A 19,330-nucleotide genomic window follows, 5' to 3' on the forward strand; every position below is an offset into this window, starting at 1 on the left:
TAGTAAACATTTGTTGCTCTATTTTGTTGCCCAGCATCTGAACCCTCTTATAAATATAAGTACTCTTTCATTTTATGAGTCTTTTGGGCAATCTTGCCACCTCCTATGAAAGTCAAGGAATAAGTACCCTGTGACCTTGAACCCTGCACATAATCTGGGAATAGCCAAATGTACATGCCTACCTGAGACTTTAGACCTTGAGCAAGTAATTTAAGATGAAGAGATTGTATTGGCTTGTTAGTTCAGCAGCAGTGGAGTATAGTGATAATAAAGGTGGTGGCATCCATGCCAAATACTTGTGTCTAGCCTGCAGGTTACCCTGCCCATTTCCAGGCTCCCCTCCATTTTGTAAGTCTCCATCACATCATTCGAAAAATTGTTTTTGTTATCCTCTTTAAAATAGTCAAATTTGTTTGAAAAGAATCATGGCTGATTCAGAAGTCTGAAATCTGACATTCGCCCTGATATAGCAATTGCCTTGTACACTGAAGACACTGACTGTGGGGTACAAGAACTCTTCAAGAGAAGAGAATTGCATGAGCAAAGGTGTTGGGGTGGAAAATTCACTCATTTAATCTTTCAGGGTGTATTTGCTGATTTTCCACTTTAGGTAAGACACCATTTGAGATACTGTGGATACAGTAGTGGACGACATGAGACATTATTAATAATTGGTTAGGGAAAGGGGGTGAAAAAAAAGGGTTGAAATGACAATTATATTACAGAAATGAAATTGGCAAGGCTTTGTTACTGACTGGATCTAGACAGTGAGGATAGCGAAGGGTTTTGCACCCAAATGACCAGGAAGACAGCGGTGTCTTTAGCATAAGGAGAACAGAGGAAGACAATTGCGTGGGGAAGATGACCATTTCCACTGTAGATTTAGTGAGTTTAAGGTTAAAAGCCTGGCTTGGAGAATCTTGAGCATGACTTTACTAGCGTGTGAGATGAGTGCAATTGTGCGGTAGTTTGAGCATTCTTTGGCATTGCCTTTCTTTGGGATTGGAATGAAGACTGACCTTTTCCAGTCCTGTGGCCACTGCTGAGTTTTCCAAATTTGCTGGCATGTTGAGTGCAGCACTTTCACAGCATCATCTTTCAAGATTTGAAATAGCTCAACTGGAATTCCACCACCTCCACTAGCTTTGTTCGTAGTGATGCTTTCTAAGGCCCACTTGACCTCACATTCCAAGATGTCTGGCTCTAGGTCAGTGATCACGTTATCGTGATTATCTTGGTCGTGAAGATCTTTTTTGTACAGTTCTTCTGTGTATTCTTGCCACCTCTTCTTAATATCTTCTGCTTCTGTTAGGTCCATACCATTTCTGTCCTTTATCGAGCCCATCTTTGCATGAAATGTTCCCTTGGAATCTCTAATTTTCTTGAAGAGATCTCTTGTTTTTCCTATTCTGTTGTTTTCCTCTATTTCTTTGCATTGATCGCTGAGGAAGGCTTTCTTATCTCTCCTTGCTATTCTTTGGAACTCTGCATTCAGATGCTTATATCTTTCCTTTTCTCCTTTGCTTTTCGCTTCTCTTCTTTTCACAGCTATTTGTAAGGCCTCCTCAGACAGCCATTTTGCTTTTTTGCATTTCTTTTCCATGGGGATGGTCTTGGTCCCTGTCTGCTGTACAGTGTCACGAACCTCCGTCCAGAGTTAATCAGGCACTCTATCTATCAGATCTAGTCCCTTAAATCTATTTCTCACTTCCACCAGATGTTCAAGCAGGTTTTAGAAAAGGCAGAGGCACCAGAGATCAAATTGCCAACATCCGCTGGATCATGGAGAAAGCAAGAGAGTTCCAGAAAAACACCTATTTCTGCTTCATTGACTATGCCAAAGCCTTTGACTGTGTGGATCACAGTAAACTGTGGAAAATTCTGAAAGAGATGGGAATCCCAGACCACCTGACCTGCCTCTTGAGAAACCTGTATGCAGGTCAGGAAGCAACAGTTAGAACTGGACATGGAACAACAGACTGGTTCCAAATAGGAAAAGGAGTACGTCAAGGCTGTATATTGTCACCTTGCTTATTTAACTTATATGCAGAGTACATCATGAGGAACGCTGGGCTGGAAGAAGCACAAGCTGGAATCAAGATTGCTGGGAGAAATATCAATAACCTCAGATATGCAGAAAGTGAAGAGGAACTCAAAAGCGTCTTGATGAAAGTGAAAGAGGAGAGTGAAAAGGTTGGCTTGAAGCTCAACATTCAGAAAATGAAGATCATGGCATCTGATCCCATCACTTCATGGGAAATAGATGGAAAAACAGTGGAAACAGTGTCAGACTTTATTTTTTTGGGCTCCAGAATCACTGCAGATGCTGATGGCAGCCAGGAAATAAAAAGACGCTTACCCCTTGGAAGGAAAGTTATGACCAACCTAGATAGCATATTAAAAAGCAGAGACAATACTTTGCCAACCAAGATCCGTCTAGTCAAGGCTATGGTTTTTCCCGTGGTCATGTATGGATGTGAGAGTTGGACTGTGAAGAAAGCTGATCGTCGAAGAATTGATGCTTTTGAACTGTGGTGTTGGAGAAGACTCTTGAGAGTCCCTTGGACTGCAAGGAGATCCAACCAGTCCATTCTAAAGGAGATCAATCCTGGGTGTTCATTGGAAGGACTGATGCTAAAGCTGAAACTGCAATACTTTGGCCACCTCATGCGACGAGTTGACTCACTGGAAAAGACTCTGATGCTGGGAAAGGTTGGGGGCGGGAGGAGAAGGGGACGACAGAGAATGAGATGGCTGGATGGCATCACTGACTCTGTGGACATGAGTTTGAGTGAACTCCGGGAGTTGGTGATGGACAGGGAGGCTTGGCGTGCTGTGATTCATGGGGTCGCAAAGAGTCAGACACGACTGAGCGACTGAACTGAACTGAACTGAAGGTTAAAAGGGGCAACTTGCTGCAGAAATCTCGGAGGCAGTCAGAAACGAGGGGCTGAAACTTGAGAGACCTGTAGGATGGAAGATGGGAGTAGAGATTTTGGAGTCATGTTCTTAGAGGTAAGAGAGAGCAAAGCAGTGGAGAAATGGCCATTGTGGAGGGATACGTGTTGTCTGAGTGTGTGAGGATACCGTACAGACTAGGAATACAGCGAGATGACTTATGTACAAAAATAACCATCGCATCATGCACAAATGGGAGTGCCTTAAGAGAAGCACGGATGGTCGTACAGGACCTTGTAAGAGAGAGATTGCTTCCAACTGAGAAGTTCAGGAAAGGCTTTGTTGAAGATGGATATATAAACTGTATCCTCTGATATGTAGGATTCGAACTTGAGGAGCCTTCAAACTTCTAGCCACTGGGTGGGAAGGAATGGGTGCTCAGTTCAGAGGGAATATTGTGAGCAGACGTGGCAAGAAAGGGCACGGTGCTTGTGGAAAGAACAGTGTAGAGTGCTAGAATGAGGGCTCTGAGGGTACCAGTCACTCCAAAGTCCTGTGTCCCGTGAGTTTCGCAGAAGCTGGAGCATTCTCTCCTCTCACTGTCATTTCTAGTCACTTATTTTCCAGAACAATTGGTATTTTTTTCTCTGATAACTTTTATTCATGCCTATGCAAAATATTTTTTATTTCTACTTGAGAATTTTCATCATTGCTGCATTTATTATAAGCCTGAAGAGTGTGATTTCATTTAAACGTGATGGATGAGGAGGGGCATCTTAGGTTTATTTGGCAAGTGAAACTCTCCACAGATTACGGAAAACATTCCCTCCAACTGAGGAAGACTTTCTCAGAGGAAGTCTTTCTTTATGAGGAAGACTTTCATGAGACTGAACTTTGTCTAACGTAAGAGCAACCTGTTCCTTGTGGCTTTGCTCCGGGGTTTTTTTTTTTGACCTTTGGTTGCTTTTACTTTTGTTTTTGTTTTGGGAGTTTGTTTTTTTTTTTTGTAAAGTGCTCCTTTGGTTTAAACCTTTTATTAATATTTTGTTTGGCTTTACAGATAATTGGTTCCTTTGTCTTCTCATGTCTATGCGTACTGCAGTCTACTTGTGCTGACTTGTGGACTGTATGTTTTATCATAATTACCAGTAGGGACATTTTGTTATTGTCGTTCAGCAGCTCAGTCGGGTCCAACTCTTTTGCAACTGCAGGGACTATAGCCCGCCTGTCCAAAGGATTTCCCAGGCAAGGATACTGGAGTGGGTTGCCATTTCCTTCTCCAGAGGATCTTCCCAACCCACGGATCGAACCCGCATCTCCTGTACTGCAGGTGGATTCTTTACCATTGAGCTACCAGGGAAGCCCAGTAGGGACATTGCAATTATAGTATTTTGCCTGCTGGCAAATACATTTCGTTTTCTAGAGTCAATGACCATTATTTCTAATTATATTCACTTATTCCCAAATGAACAGATGTCTCTTTAAAATTAGCTGAATTTTGAATACTGACTCCTTTTACTCTAAGAATTGTGAAGTTTTACTGCTGCTGCTGCTGCTAAGTCACTTCAGTCGTGTCCGACTCTGTGTGACTCCATAGACGGAAGCCCACCAGGCTCCCCCGTCCCTGGGACTCTCCAGGCAAGAACACTGGAGTGGGTTGCCATTTCCTTCTCCAATGTGTGAAAGTGAAAAGTGAAAGTGAAGTTGCTCAGTCATGTCCGACTCTTAGCAACCCCATGGACTGCAGCCTACCAGGCTCCTCCATCCATGGGATTTTCTAAGCAAGAGTACTGGAGTGGCTTGCCATTGCTTTCTCCGGTGAAGTTTTACTAATTCTTAGATAATATGAGATTTTTAAATACTATAAGTAGTATAGTATTATTATTTTGGTTGCATTTTAAAAACTGATTTGATACTGCTAACATACATAACATTTTTCTATACCTTATAAAAACTTAATTATATAAGTTGCTTACCTAAAAAAATTAATCCTGAGATTTTTCAGTAGCAATTTAATTCCTCAACTTTAGAGCTATTTTATTATTTTGCTATAAATAAGGTGTTCTAAATGGATGTTAACTAGTTGATTCAGAAACTCCGGCTGGTATCTGCTCTAAAGAAGTTTGGGGGAGGAGGGATTCCCTGGTGGTCCAGTTGTTAGAAGTTTGATGCCATGGGCCCAGGTTCAATCCCTGGTCAAGGAACTAAAACCCCACAGGCTGCATGGCATGGCCAAAAAAAAAAAAGTTCAGAGGATGTGAAAGAACCCCATGATTGTATGATATTTAACTTGAAAAGGGGATGGCATTTTTTAGGCTTAGATGGTTATCTATAAATTCGCTCTACATAAATTTGCATAGCAACACCTCCAAAGATGCTCAAAGGCACCACCATCTTTCTTTTGGGCTTTTTAAAAAGCTGTTTAATCCATCTCCTTGCTTCCACTTTTCATCTAGAAGCCATCATCTACAGAGCAGTCAGAGAGATCTTTAAAACATATAAATCAGAGAATATCACCTCTCTGATTAAACAAAAACGATAGAACATTCCAATGGCTTCCCATCACACTTAGAATAATATCCAAATCCTTAACCAGGCCTACACTGATTTGGTCTCATCTCCCTTCCCTGCTTCCCAATCACTGTGTTCTCTCTACATTGATTGCCCTTATTCATGTGCTAGGTGTTTATCCTGGTTCCCTCTATCAAGAAAGCTCTCTGTACTCACTAATCCTTGCCTAGCTTACTTCCTGACTTCATTCAAGACTCAGTTCAAATGTCATCGTTACAAAGATGCCTTTCATAAGTCTCTTTATACCAATTTTTATTACATTCCCTGTTTTATTTTTCTTCACACACCTAAAGCTAGCTTGTTATGTTGTGTTATGTATTTATCACTCTTCTCCATTAGAGTTTTCACTTCATTCAGACAGGACCTTTCTCTATCTTATCTCTATTGACCAGAGAAGGGCTTAACAGAAAGTAGTCACCCAACCACCATTTAGTGAATAAACAAATGAATGAAAAAACTAGAACTGAAAACATTTTCAAGGACCCTTTACCCCACCCCAAGTATTATAATTTTGATAAAAGCCCTGAATATTTGTTCCTAAGACTGCCACTCAAAGTCTCACAGACTGGGTGGCTAATGGTAAATTTTATGTTATGCTGTATACACTGGGTGGCTTAAAACAGGAGAAATCTATTCTCTCACAGTTCTGGGGACCAGAAGTCCAGAATCAAGGTGTCTGCAGAGCTGGTTCCTTCTAGTGCTCTGAGGAAGAATCTCTTTCATGTCTCCATACTAGGATGTTCCACGTCATCTGCCTAGGAATTCCTGGTGACAGCCAGTACCCCTCAGCATTCCTAGACTTGTAGAGGCATCTGTCCAGCCTCTGCCTCCATCTCACACAACTTTCTCCTTGTATCTGTGCCATTACATAACTGTCTTTTTTTTAATATGTATTTATATATTTGTCTGTACCAGGTCTTAGATCCAGTATATGAGATCTTCAGTTTATGGCATGTGGGATTCAGCTCCCCAACCAGAGATGGAATCCTGTCTCCTGCATTAGGAGTGCAGAGTTTGAACCACTGGACCACCAGGGAAGTCCCAACACATGGCTGTTTTCTTATAAAAACACCAGTAATAATGGATTAAGGGCCCATCCTAATTCATTATGACCTCATTTTAATTTAAATTTAACTGTATCTGTAATGACCTTGGGGATTCCTGGGTGGTGCAGTGGTAAAAATCTGCCTGCCAGTGCAGGAGACACAGGAAACAAAGGTTCGATCCCTGGGTCGGGAAGATCCCTTGGAGAAGGAAATGACAACCCATTCCAGTATTCTTGCCTGGAACATCTCATGGACAGAGAAGCCTGGCGGGCTACAGTCCCTGGGGTCACACAGAGTTGGACACAACTGAGCATGTATTGACCTAATTTCCCAATAAGATCACATTTTTGAGTTATTGGAGGTTACGATTCAATGTATTTTTTGAAGGAGAGGGGCAAAGAGGAGGGAGGAGCTGGAGAAACATTTTAGTTGGAGAAACATTTAGTAATTAATTTTCAAATCCACTTTAAAAGTTTGTGTGGCCAGTCACTCAGTTGTATTCACCTCTTTTGTGACCCCATGGACTGCAGCCTGCCAGCCTGCAGGAGGAGGCTTGCTGGGACTCTCCAGGCAAGACTACAGGAGCAGGTTGCCATTTCCTAGTCCAGGAGATCTTCCCAACCCAGGGATTGAATTTGTGTCTCCTGTGTCTCCTCCACTGGCAAGTGGATTCTTTACCACTTGAGTCACCTGGGAAGCCCCCAAAGAGTTTGCTGTTCTGAATAATATTCACTCCATTCAACATTTTACATTATTATTGTATGGGGTGTGAAGGAAAGGGACCTATTCTTTATAACTATTTTCCTTCAGAGATAGCAAGAGAGAATGGTAATATTTTAAAAAACAGAAAGTTAATCTCAGGGAGGCATACTCTTAAATATTTATATTGTAACTAGAGACCAAAATTTGTGCTTCACATTTGCCAGTGCTCCCACATCCCTTAATTGAACAGATGGGTTTTATACTGTGCCCTTAAAAAAAACCAAAAACCCCCAGCTAACTTGATTAGTTTTTTTTTTTTTTAACCTCAAGTGTGGACATGAACTTAGAAGAATTGGCCTTCTGTGAAACATCTCCTTCTCCAATTCAGGTACACAGAAGTTGAGGAACACAATTGTATTAGTTTCCTTCAGTTCAGTTCAGTTCAGTTCAGTTCAGTCGCTCAGTCATGTCCAACTCTTAGCGACCCCATGAACCACAGTACGCCAGGCCTCCCTGTCCATCACCAACTGCCGGAGTTCACTCAAACTCATGTCCATCGAGTCGGTGATGCCATCCAGCCACCTCATTCTCTGTCGTCCCCGTCTCCTCCTGCCCCCAACCTTTCCCAGCATCAGAGTCTTTTCCAGTGAGTCAACTTGTCGCATGAGGTGGCCAAAGTATTGCAGTTTCAGCTTTAGCATCAGTCCTTCCAATGAACACCCAGGATTGATCTCCTCTAGAATGGACTGGTTGGATCTCCTTGCAGTCCAAGGGACTCTCAAGAGTCTTCTCCAACACCACAGTTCAAAAGCATCAATTCTTCGGCAATCAGCTTTCTACACAGTCCAACTCTCACATCCATACATGACCACGGGAAAAACCATAGCCTTGACTAGACGGACCTTGGTTGGCAAAGTAATGTCTCTGCTTTTTAATATGCTATCCAGGCTGGTCATAAATTTCCTTCAAAGGAGTAAGCCTTAGGCTTCGATAAACTGTGTGACAAATTACCATAAACTGGGTGACTTAGAAAAGCAGAAACATATTCTTTCATAGTTTTGGGAGCTTGAAGTTCAAAATCAAGATGTTGGCGAAGCCGTGCTCCCTCTGAAGTCTCTGAAAGAAAATTTGTCTCATTCCTCTCTCTTAGCTTTTGGTGGTCGTTGGCAGTTCTCGGTGTTTCTTGGCTTGTAGATTTAACACTCCAATCTCCATGTCTGTCTTCACATGTCTTTCTTCCCTGTGGGCCTCCAAATCCTCCTCTTCTTATAAGGACACCAGTTGTCAGGAATCAGGCCCACCCTAATCCTGTATGACATTATCTTAACTAGATTACATATGCAAAGACTCTATTTCCAAATAAGTTCATGCATGCTAAGTTGCTTCAGTTCAGTTCAGTTCAGTTGCTCAGTCATGTCTGACTCTTTGCGACCCCATGGGCTGCAGCATGCCAGGCTTCCTGTCCATCACCAACTAAAACTCATGTCCATTGAGTCGGTGATGCCATTCAACCATCTCATCCTCTGTCATCCCCTTCTCCTCCCACCTTCAATCTTTCCCAGCCTCAGGGTCTTTTCCAATGAGTCATTTCTTTGTATCAGGTGGCCAAGGTATTAGAGTTTCAGCTTCTGCATCAATCCTTCCACTGAATATTCAAGACTGATTTCTTTTAGGATGGACTGGTTGGATCTCCTTGCAGTCCAAGGGACTCTCAAGAGTCTTCTCCAACACCACAGTTCAAAAGCATCAATTCTTCAGTGCTCAGCTTTCTTTACAGTCCAACTCTCACATCCATACATGACTACTGGAAAAAACCACAGCTTTGACTAGACAGACCTTTGTTGGCAAAGTAATGTCTCTGCTTTTTAATATGCTGTCTAGGTTCAGTGATCAATGCAAAGAAATAGAGGAAAACAACAGAATAGGAAAAACAAGAGATCTCTTCAAGAAAATTAGAGATTCCAAGGGAACATTTCATGCAAAGATGGGCTCAATAAAGGACAGAAATGGTAGGGACCTAACAGAAGCAGAAGATATTAAGAAGAGGTGACAAGAATACACAGAAGAACTGTACAAAAAAGATCTTCATGGCCCAGATAATCACGATAATGTGATCACTCACCTAGAGCCAGACATCTTGGAATGTGAAGTCAAGTGGGCCTTAGAAAGCATCACTATGAACAAAGCTAGTGGAGGTGATGGAATTCCAGTTGAGCTATTTCAAATCCTGAAAGATGATGCTGTGAAAGTGCTGCACTCAATATGCCAGCAAATTTGGAAAACTCAGCAGTGGCCACAGGACTGGAAAAGGTCAATCTTCATTCAAATCCCAAAGAAAGACAATACCAAAGAATGCTCAAACTACCACACAATTGCACTCATCTCACACGCTAGTAAAGTCATGCTCAAAATTCTCCAAGCCAGGCTTCAGCAATATGTGAACCGTGAACTCCCAGATGTTCAAGCAGGTTTTAGAAAAGGCAGAGTCACCAGAGATCAAATTGCCAACATCCGCTGGATCATGGAGAAAACAAGAGAGTTCTAGAAAAACATCTATTTCTGCTTCATTGACTATGCCAAAGCCTTTGACTGTGTGGATCGCAATAAACTGTAGAAAATTCTGAAAGAGATGGGAATACCAGACTACCTGACCTGCCTCTTGAGAAACCTGTATGCAGGTCAGGAAGCAACAGTTAGAACTGGACATGGAACAACAGACTGGTTCCAAATAGGAAAAGGAGTACGTCAAGGTTGTATATTTCACCCTGCTTATTTAACTTATATGCAGAGTACATCATGAGGAACGCTGGGCTGGAAGAAGCACAAGCTGGAATCAAGATTGCCGGGAGAAATATCAATAACCTCAGATATGCAGATGACACCACCCTTATGGCAGAAAGTGAAGAGGAACTCAAAAGCCTCTTGATGAAAGTGAAAGAGGAGAGTGAAAAGGTTGGCTTGAAGCTCAACATTCAGAAAACAAAGATCATGGCATCTGGTCCCATCACTTCATGGGAAATAGATGGGGAAACAGTGGAAACAGTGTCAGACTTTATTTTTTGGGCTCCAAAATCACTGCAGATGCTGATTGCAGCCATGAAATTAAAAGACGCTTACTCCTTGGAAGGAAAGTTATGACCAACCTAGATAGCATATTAAAAAGCAGACAACAAAGGTCCGTCTAGTCAAGGCTATGGTTTTTCCCATGGTCATGTATGGATGTGAGAGTTGGACTGTGAAGAAAGCTGATTGCCGAAGAATTGATGCTTTTGAACTGTGGTGTTGGAGAAGACTCTTGAGAGTCCCTTGGACTGCAAGGAGATCCAACCAGTCCATTCTAAAGGAGATCAATCCTGGGTGTTCATTGGAAGGACTGATGCTAAAGCTGAAACTCCAATCCTTTGGCCACCTCATGCGACGAGTTGACTCACTGGAAAAGACTCTGATGCTGGGAATGATTGGGGGTGGGAGGAGAAGGGGACAACAGAGAATGAGATGGCTGGATGGCATCACTGACTTGATGGACATGAGTTTGAGTGAACTCCGGGAGTTGGTGATGGACAGGGAGGCCTAGCTGTGATTCATGGTGTCACAAAGAGTCAGACATGACTGAGCTACTGAACTGAACTGAGGTTGGTCATAACTTTTCATCCAAGGAGCAAGCTTCTTTTTAATTTCATGGCTGCAGTCACCATTTGCAGTGATTTTGGAGCCCCCCCCCAAAGCAAAGTCTCCAACTGTTTCCATTGTTTCCCCATTTATTTGCCATGAAATGATGGGACCAGATGTCAAGATCTTAGTTTTCTGAATGCTGAGCTTTAAGTCAACTTTCTCACTCTCCTCTTTCACTTTCATCAAGAGGCTCTTTAGTTCTTCTTCACTTTCTGCCATAAGGGTGGTGTCATCTGCATATCTGAGGTTATTGATATTTCTCCCGGCAATCTTGATTCCAGCTTGTGCTTCATCCAGCCCAGCATTTCTCATGATGTATTCTGCATATAAGTTAAATAATCAGGGTGACAGTATACAGCCTTGACGTACTCCTTTTCCGATTTGGAACCAGTCTGTTCTTTCTGAGAAGGCAATTGCAACCCACTCCAGTACTCTTGCCTGGAAAATCCCATGGACAGAGGAGCCTGGGAGGCTGCAGTCCATGGGGTCGCAAAGAGTCAGACATGACTGAGCGACTTCACTTTCACTTTTCCCTTTCATGCATTGGAGAAGGAAATGGCAACCCACTCCAGTGTTCTTGCCTGGAGAATCCCAGGGATGGTGGGGCCTGGTGGGCTGCCATCTCTGGGGTCGCACAGAGTCGGACACGACTGAAGCGACTTAGCAGTAGCAGCAGCTATTGTTCTATGTCCAGTTCTAACTGTTGCTTCTTGACCTGCATACAGATTTCTCAAGAGGCAGGTCAGGTGGTCTGGTATTCAGTAAGTTGCTTCAGTTGTGTCTAACACTTTGCTACCCCATGGTCTGTAGCCCACCAGGCTCCTCTGTCCACAAGATTTCTCAGGCAAGAATACAGAGTGGGTTGCCATTTCCTTCTCTAGGGGATATTCCTGACCCAGGAATCAAACTTGGGTCTCTTACATCTCCTGCATTGGCCAGCAGGTTCTTTACCACTAGCGCAACCTTGGAAGCCCCAGGAAGGTCATAAGTACCAGGAGTTAGGGCTTCACATCTCTTTAGGGGAACATAGTTGAACTCACTATAATTATTTTAATTTTTAATGAGAAAAATAACGCATAGTTTCTAGAGTTCAGTAGTTCTACTATATTATAATAAACCTAGGAGCATACTGTTCCATCTCAGTATTCTACCAATTCCTGTTCTACTGAGGCAAGAATGTTTACTGTTTTAGATTGCTCCTTACAATATTTTAATATCTTAAATATTTAAATATTGTTAAAAATTGACATATTTTAATATTTTAAATTGCTCCTTACAGGCTTCCCTGGTGGCTCTGACTATAAAGAATCTACCTGCAATGTAGGAGACCCATCTCTGGGTCAGGAAGATCCCCTCGAGAAGGGAATGATTACCCACTCCAATATTCTTGCCTGGAGAATCCAATGGACAGAGAAACCTGCAGGCTATAGTTCATGGGGTCACAAAGAGTCAGAGATGACTGAGCGACTGACAGGCACCTACAATATTTAGCTCCCTGTTATTAGCTCACATCTCAATTTTAGATATTGTCTATTAATATTCTACTGTGAAAGATGAAAATTTATCTTTCTAATACCACCCAGATAAACACAATTCATCCCCTCCCATCCATCAGTGTAGTTATAACACCATATTTTTGTTAAGTCAGTATTCAGGGCCTATATTACTGTGAATATGTAACTATTATTTATAGAGGAGCCATATAGTATATGATGATTAAATCTTTATTCTCATACATTTTTTCCCTTGGTGTTAATAATTGTATTTTTCTTTTGCTTAGTGTTCTATGTAGTATTAATAAATTTATTCCAGAACTCTGCCAGAGCTTCTCTTGTCGTGTTCAGCCTCTTCAGGTCATCTCTTAGTTTCACTTTTATCTCAGAGCCCCTATACTCCTGCTCCTACATGGCCTGGTTTCTCTCTCGGCTCTCTCTTTGGGCTTCCCTGGTGGCTCAGATGGCAAAGAATCTGCCTGCAACTTGGGGAGACCCAGGTTTGATCCCTGGATCAGGAAGATACCCTGGAGAAGGGCTTGACTACCCACTCCAGTATCCTTGCCTGGAGAATCCCATGGACAGAGGAGTGTGGCGGGCTATAGTCCATGGGGTCAGAAAGAGTCGGACATGACTGAGCTACTAACACTTCACTTCAACACTTTCTCTTTGTTGAGATGGTCCTTTGTATATGACCTGCTTTTATTTTCATTCCCTGGAAGATTTTAAAATTTTATTTTTGTCCCCATTATATGAAATGTCACGATATACCTTGGTGTTGGTCTTTATCCATTCTTCTAGCTACAAATTTGGCTGCTTCCATCTGGAAATTCAGTTCAGGTAGATTTTCCTGAATTATTTCTTCCCTGTAATTTTCTCAATCATTTCTTCCTGACCATTTTTATTTTGGATGCTAAATATCCTGGATTGGGACTTCCATATTAATATCTTTTCTTACACTGTCTATGTCTTTTTTAAAAATGTATTTATTTTGGGCTGTCCTGGGTCTTTGTTGCTGCACTCAGGCTTTCTCTAGTTGTGGTGAGTGGGGGCTACTCTCTCCATTTGCGCTGCTGAGGGCTTGCCATTGCTGTGGCTTCTCTTGTTGTGGAGCACAGGCTCCAGGGGCACACGGGTGTTAGTAGTTTTGGCTTGTGGGCTCTAGAACCCGGGTTCATTTGTTGTGTTCATTTGTGAACACAGGCTCAGTTGCCCTGTGGCATGTGGGATCCTCCCGGACCAGGGAGCGAATCAGTGTCCCTTGCATTGCCAGGCAGATTCTTAACCACTGGACCACCAGGGAAGCCCCCATTAGCTCTTTAATTTTTTGTTTTACTTTTGGGAACCAGTGAACCTGTGAAGTTGCTCAGTCATGTCTGATTCTTTGTGACCCCATGGACTGTAGCCTACCAGGCTCCTCCAGCCATGGAATTTTCCAGGCAAGAGTACTGGAGTGGGTTGCCATTTCCTTCTCCAGGGGATCTTCTCGACCCAGGGATTAAATTCAGGTCTCCCGCTTTACAGGCAGATGCTTTACCATCTGAGCCACCAGGGAAGCTACTTTTGGGAAGATATCTTCAGTTTCTAAAACATCCATTAAATATTTAATTTTTCCTATTATAGTTTTTAATTTTAAAAATTATTCCAGTTTTTCTTTTATATCATATTTTTGTATATTATAAATCCTCATCTCTCTGGTGATATTATTGGGGTTTTTTTTGGAAAAAGGAGTCTCTATTGTTTCTGTTTCCTCTTGTTTGTTCATTTTTCATTTCATTCTCTCATTTTATGGGATTTATTTAAATTTTGATTGTGCTTGATTGTTCTTTCATATTTAAGAATGAGACACTGATATGTTATTTCTAACTCTACTTACACAGGAAGGATTTATCTTAGATTTATGTGCTGACCTACTTATTTTACTGGAAGACTCCAAACTGATAGAACCTGTAAAATTTTGCCTTCAATAGGTTCACTTTTCTTTTTCTCTAAAAAAAAAAAAAAAAATTGTTTGTTTGTTTACTTATTTATTTTGGCTGCAGTGGATCTTAGTTGCAGCACTTGGGATCTTTAGCTGTGGCATGCAAACTCTTAGTTGCAGCATGAGGGATCTAGTTCCCTGACCAGGAGTCAAACCCAGCCCCCCTGCATCTGGAACACATATTCTGAATCACTAGACCACCAGGGAAGTCCCAGATAGGTCCGATTTTCTAAAAGAGGAATCTCCCAACCCCTTGCCTCAAGGATATAAACTTAGCTGTCAACAAGTAGGCAGAGTCTCATTTATCCCACCACTTTTCATATGTCACTGTAACCCCACTCTCAGCTCTGCCTATGAACCCAAGTCCAGAAACTGTTTGGTTCAATTTATCTGCAAAGGCTGAGATAGTTGGCTGTTATTATTATTGTGTACAGATCATGATATACAGATCATGCTGATGGTTTATAACTACACTTTCCACTTTCTATAGGATTTTTTAAGAAAAATTTGGATCATAGATTTTATTTTTGTTTATTTATTGGCTGCACATGGGCTTTCTCTAGCTAGTGAGGGCTACTCTCTAGTTGCAGTGCATGGGCTTTACATTGCAGTGACTTCTCTTGTTGCAGAGCATGGGCTCTAGGGCTCACAGGCTTCAGTAGTTGCAGTGTGTGGGCTTAGTTGCCCCTTGACATGTGACTTTATTTTTATTTTTTTTTAATTATAAAAGTATGATAACACACTTATAGGAGACTTGCAAAATATAGAACAAGGTTGCATGTAGTTCCACTATATACTGCAATTATCTTTTAAGTAGATAAATTAAGATTTTTAGTTGGAGTCTCAATATCAAGCTCTCAAAAATCAATAGAATGAATATAGAAACAGAAGGATATAGTAGACCTGAAAAGTACTGTGAACCAATTTGACATAATTAAGATTTATATAATTTTCACACAACAGTAGGATATAAATTCTATTCAAGTTCCCACAGACTGTAAACTAGGAGACACTGGAACATATCCAGGGACATAAAACGAGGAAGGCGCACATAAATATAAGCTTGTGGGCTGATGGCCATCAGTCCTGTTACTACTATTAATACTTTGCCTCCTGTTTCTCAGCTTTCATAGAAGGCATCATGGGGAGCCCCCTATCTCCTACTGAGTGATAGAAGAAAAATATTTCACTTGGGATTGACTTACAAGTAGTTCTGTATTCTATGGTGCAGAAACGTGGATAGCTATAGCGCTATGATCACTCTTTGGGGATGGTCCTGAAGGTGGTGAAGAGAAATACTCCCAGTGGGAGAACTTGGAGCAGTGTACCTGGTTGTTCATTTTTTTTCCCCTGAAGAGAGAGAGCTAGATATACAGATCATACTGATGGGCAGTGTCTGACTGATAGGCTGTATGGTCTGAAATTTAGGAATATAATTAGACAATTGATTACAAGGAGGCCTGGGAAAGGGGTGTATGCATAGTGGATGGACTGGATGAGCAGGGTGTGAATATATTTGTGTCTCATGGGCTTCCAAAGAGGAATCTCATCAGAGGATAAGCATAATGATGGGAAATTCTGTGTACGTCAGTTACCCTTTTGCTTCATCCAACCCTGTTCCTGCCCAACAGACTCATGAACAACATGACCATGGTGGCAGGATGAGGGTTCGATGTGGGTTTAGCAGGATCAATTCCTACTTGACAAGGCCAGTCTGGCTACAGCAACTGCTAAGTGCTCCAGTTGCCAACAACAGAGTGTAAGACAAAGCTTTCATTTCCTGGAGGTACCACTTAGCCATCGAGTACATTGCACTGAGCCACTTCCATTATGGACGAAGCGGTCTTTGAATAGATACTTATTCTGAAAATGAATTTCCTCCCCTGATGGCAATACTTCTATCAAAACTGCTACATATGGACGTAACACAATTATGCTATTCCACACAGTATTACTTCTAACCAAGAAAACTCATTTTACAGAAAATAAAGCAATGGGTTCATGCTCATAGAATTTACTGGTCTTAATATGTTGCCTATTACCCTGAAGTAGCTGACTTAATAGGATGATCAAATGGCCTTTCTCTTTCTTGTGATAAAAATTTACAATTTTAAGCATTTTAAAATGTACAATGCAGTGGCATTAAGTACAGTTACAATGCTGTGCAACCGTCACCACTATCTAGCTCCAGAACTTTTTCATTACCCCAAAAGGAAACCCTATACCCGTTAGTCAGTCTCCCCATTCCTCCCTCTCTCCAGCCCCTGGCAAGTACTTATTAGCTTTCTGTCTCCATGGTTTGCCTGTTCTGGATAGCTCATATAAATGAAGTCGTACAATACTTAGCATTTCGTATCTGGCTTCCTTCACTTAGCATGTTTTAAGGTTCATTGGAATGGCCTTTTGAAGACTCAATAAGGTTCCGACTGGGTGGCAGCACTTCCTGTGGCTAGGATAATATTCTCCAGGTCTTGGCATATGTTCTAAATCAAAATGTATATCCATGATCCGGGAATCAAGGAGTGGGACTGGGAGTGGGAAGTTACTTTCAAGAAGTTACTTTTACCCCTAGTGCAAAATTTTGCTTTCCATTCCTGCAACTTTGGGCTCTCCTGGTCCAGAGGTCTTCATTCTCAAGGAAGAATGTTTGCATCGGGGTATACAGCAAGAGAAGTGGAGACTGCCCCTTGGCCATTTGGGGATCCTGGGGCTAGTTAACCAACAGGCGAAGAAACCTCATACTACTGCCTGGGGTGACTGACCCTGACTACTAAGCAGATTTTGAGTTGTTGCTACACAATGGGAGAAAGAAGGAATATGGCTGGAATGCAGGAGACTCTTTGGGATGTCTCTTAGTATTTAGTACTCCAATGCTCTGTGTTATGGCAATGGAAAACTACAACCCAAGAATACTTTTAGATAGAATTAGAACCTCTGATGGCCAGATCCTTTAGGAATGAAGGTTTGGTCACCCCAAACAAGGCCAGGAATCATTTTCAGCTGAGATTCTTGCTGAAGGCAAAGGGGATATGAGACAGGTAATGGGAGAAAATAGTTATACATAGTAATTATGATCATGTTGTCAGTTGCAGATACAAGGACTTTAAAAGTTCTGAGCATTTTTCCTAATTTTGATGTGAATTTGTGTATTTATTAACCAATTATTTTCTTTTCTCTCATTCCCTTCAGTTCAGTTCAGTTGCTCAGTCATGTTAGACTCTTTGCAACCCCATGGACCACAGCATGCCAGGCCTCCCTGTCCGTCACCAACTCCTGGAGTTTATTCAAACTCATGTCCATTTAGTCAGTGGTGCCATTCAACCATCTCATCCTCTGTCATCCCCTTCTCCTCCTGCCTTCAACCTTTCCTAGCATCAGGGTCTTTTCCAATGAGTCAGCTCTTTGCATCAGGTGGCTGAAATTTGGAGTTTCAGCTTCAACATCAGTCCTTCCAATGAACACTCAGGACTGATTTCCCTTAGGATGGACTGGTTGGATCTCCTTGCAGTCCAAGGGACTCTCAAGAGTCTTCTCCAGCACCACAGTTCAAAAGCATCAATTCTTTGGCACTCGGCTTTCTTTATAGTCCAACTCTCACATCCATACATGACCACTGGAAAAACCATAGCCTTGACTAGACGGACCTTGGTTGGCAAAGTAATGTCTCTGCTTTTTAATATGCTGTCTAGGTGGGTCATAACTTTTCTTCCAAGGAGTAAGCATCTTTTTATTTCATGGCTACAGTCACCATCTGCATTGATTTTGGAGCCCCCCCAAAATAAATTCAGCCACTGTTTCCCCATCTATTTGCCATGAAGTGATGGGACTGGATGCCATGATCTTAGTTTTCTGAATGTTGAGCTTTAAGCCAACTTTCTCACTCTCCTCTTTCACTTTCATCAAGAGGCTCTTTAGTTCTTCACTTTCTGCCATAAGGGTAGTGTCATCTGCATATCTGAGGTTATTGCTGTTTCTCCTGGCAGTCTTGATTCCAGCTTGTGCTTCATCCAGCCCAGTGTTACTCATGATGTACTCTGCATAAAAGTTAAATAAGTAGGGTGACAATATACGGCCTTGACGTTCTCCTTTTCCTATATGGAACCAGTCTGTTGTTCCATGTCCAGTTCTAACTGTTGCTTCCTGACCTGCATACAGATTTCTCAAGAGGCAAGTCGGGTGGCCTGGTATTCCCATCTCTTTGAGAATTTTCCAGTTTATTGTGATCCACACAGTCAAAGGCTTTGGCATAGTCAATAAAGCAGAAATAGATGTTTTTCTGGAACTCTCTTGCTTTCTCCATGATCCAGTGGATGTTGCCAATTTGATCTCTGGTTCCTCTGCCTTTTCTAAAACCAGCTTGAACATCTGGCAGTTCACTACCTAGGCCACCTCTCCATCATGACCTCAGGCCCCCTACCCTCACTCCATTTTAGGGACAGGCTGATGCCCCTCCCCCTCTCACCCAGGGAGCTAGCAAGGGGATCTGTTGCTAGTTTTCACTCCCTCCCGCAGTAGCATGAGGCCCAATAAAGCCTTACTTGAACTTTCCATCTGGCTCCTATCCATGAGTCCAAGGACGTCGGTTGGTTAAAGTTGCGCTAAAGGGAAGCTTCCACTTAGTGAAGACAAAAAAAAAATCCATGAAACCACACTGGAAGTGATGTCTTTTTAATAGTAGAAAGCGGACAAGTTGAAAAATACCCACAAAGACGTAGAAAGTTTTAAGTGATACACAAGAAACAGATGTCGTGGAAAGATGATAAAGTTTTGCAGACTTCTGTTGATTTATGGAATCATGAGTGTATGATATCTGATCTCATCCGAACGGGCTATGCAGTACGTTCAAAGACCTGCCACCTTGCCAGTGGCTGGTCATAGCACGTAAGTGGAAGGGTGGGTCCCCTGAGAGCAGAGCCCAAGCAATTTTGCCAACCGGGGAGAGCTGGTTTAGGCTAATGTCCTAGAGG

Source organism: Moschus berezovskii, chromosome 16 (genome assembly GCF_049115385.1).
Source record: "Moschus berezovskii isolate FMDL1 chromosome 16, NW_MosBer_1.0, whole genome shotgun sequence".
In the NCBI taxonomy this organism is placed as follows: Eukaryota; Metazoa; Chordata; class Mammalia; order Artiodactyla; family Moschidae; genus Moschus; species Moschus berezovskii.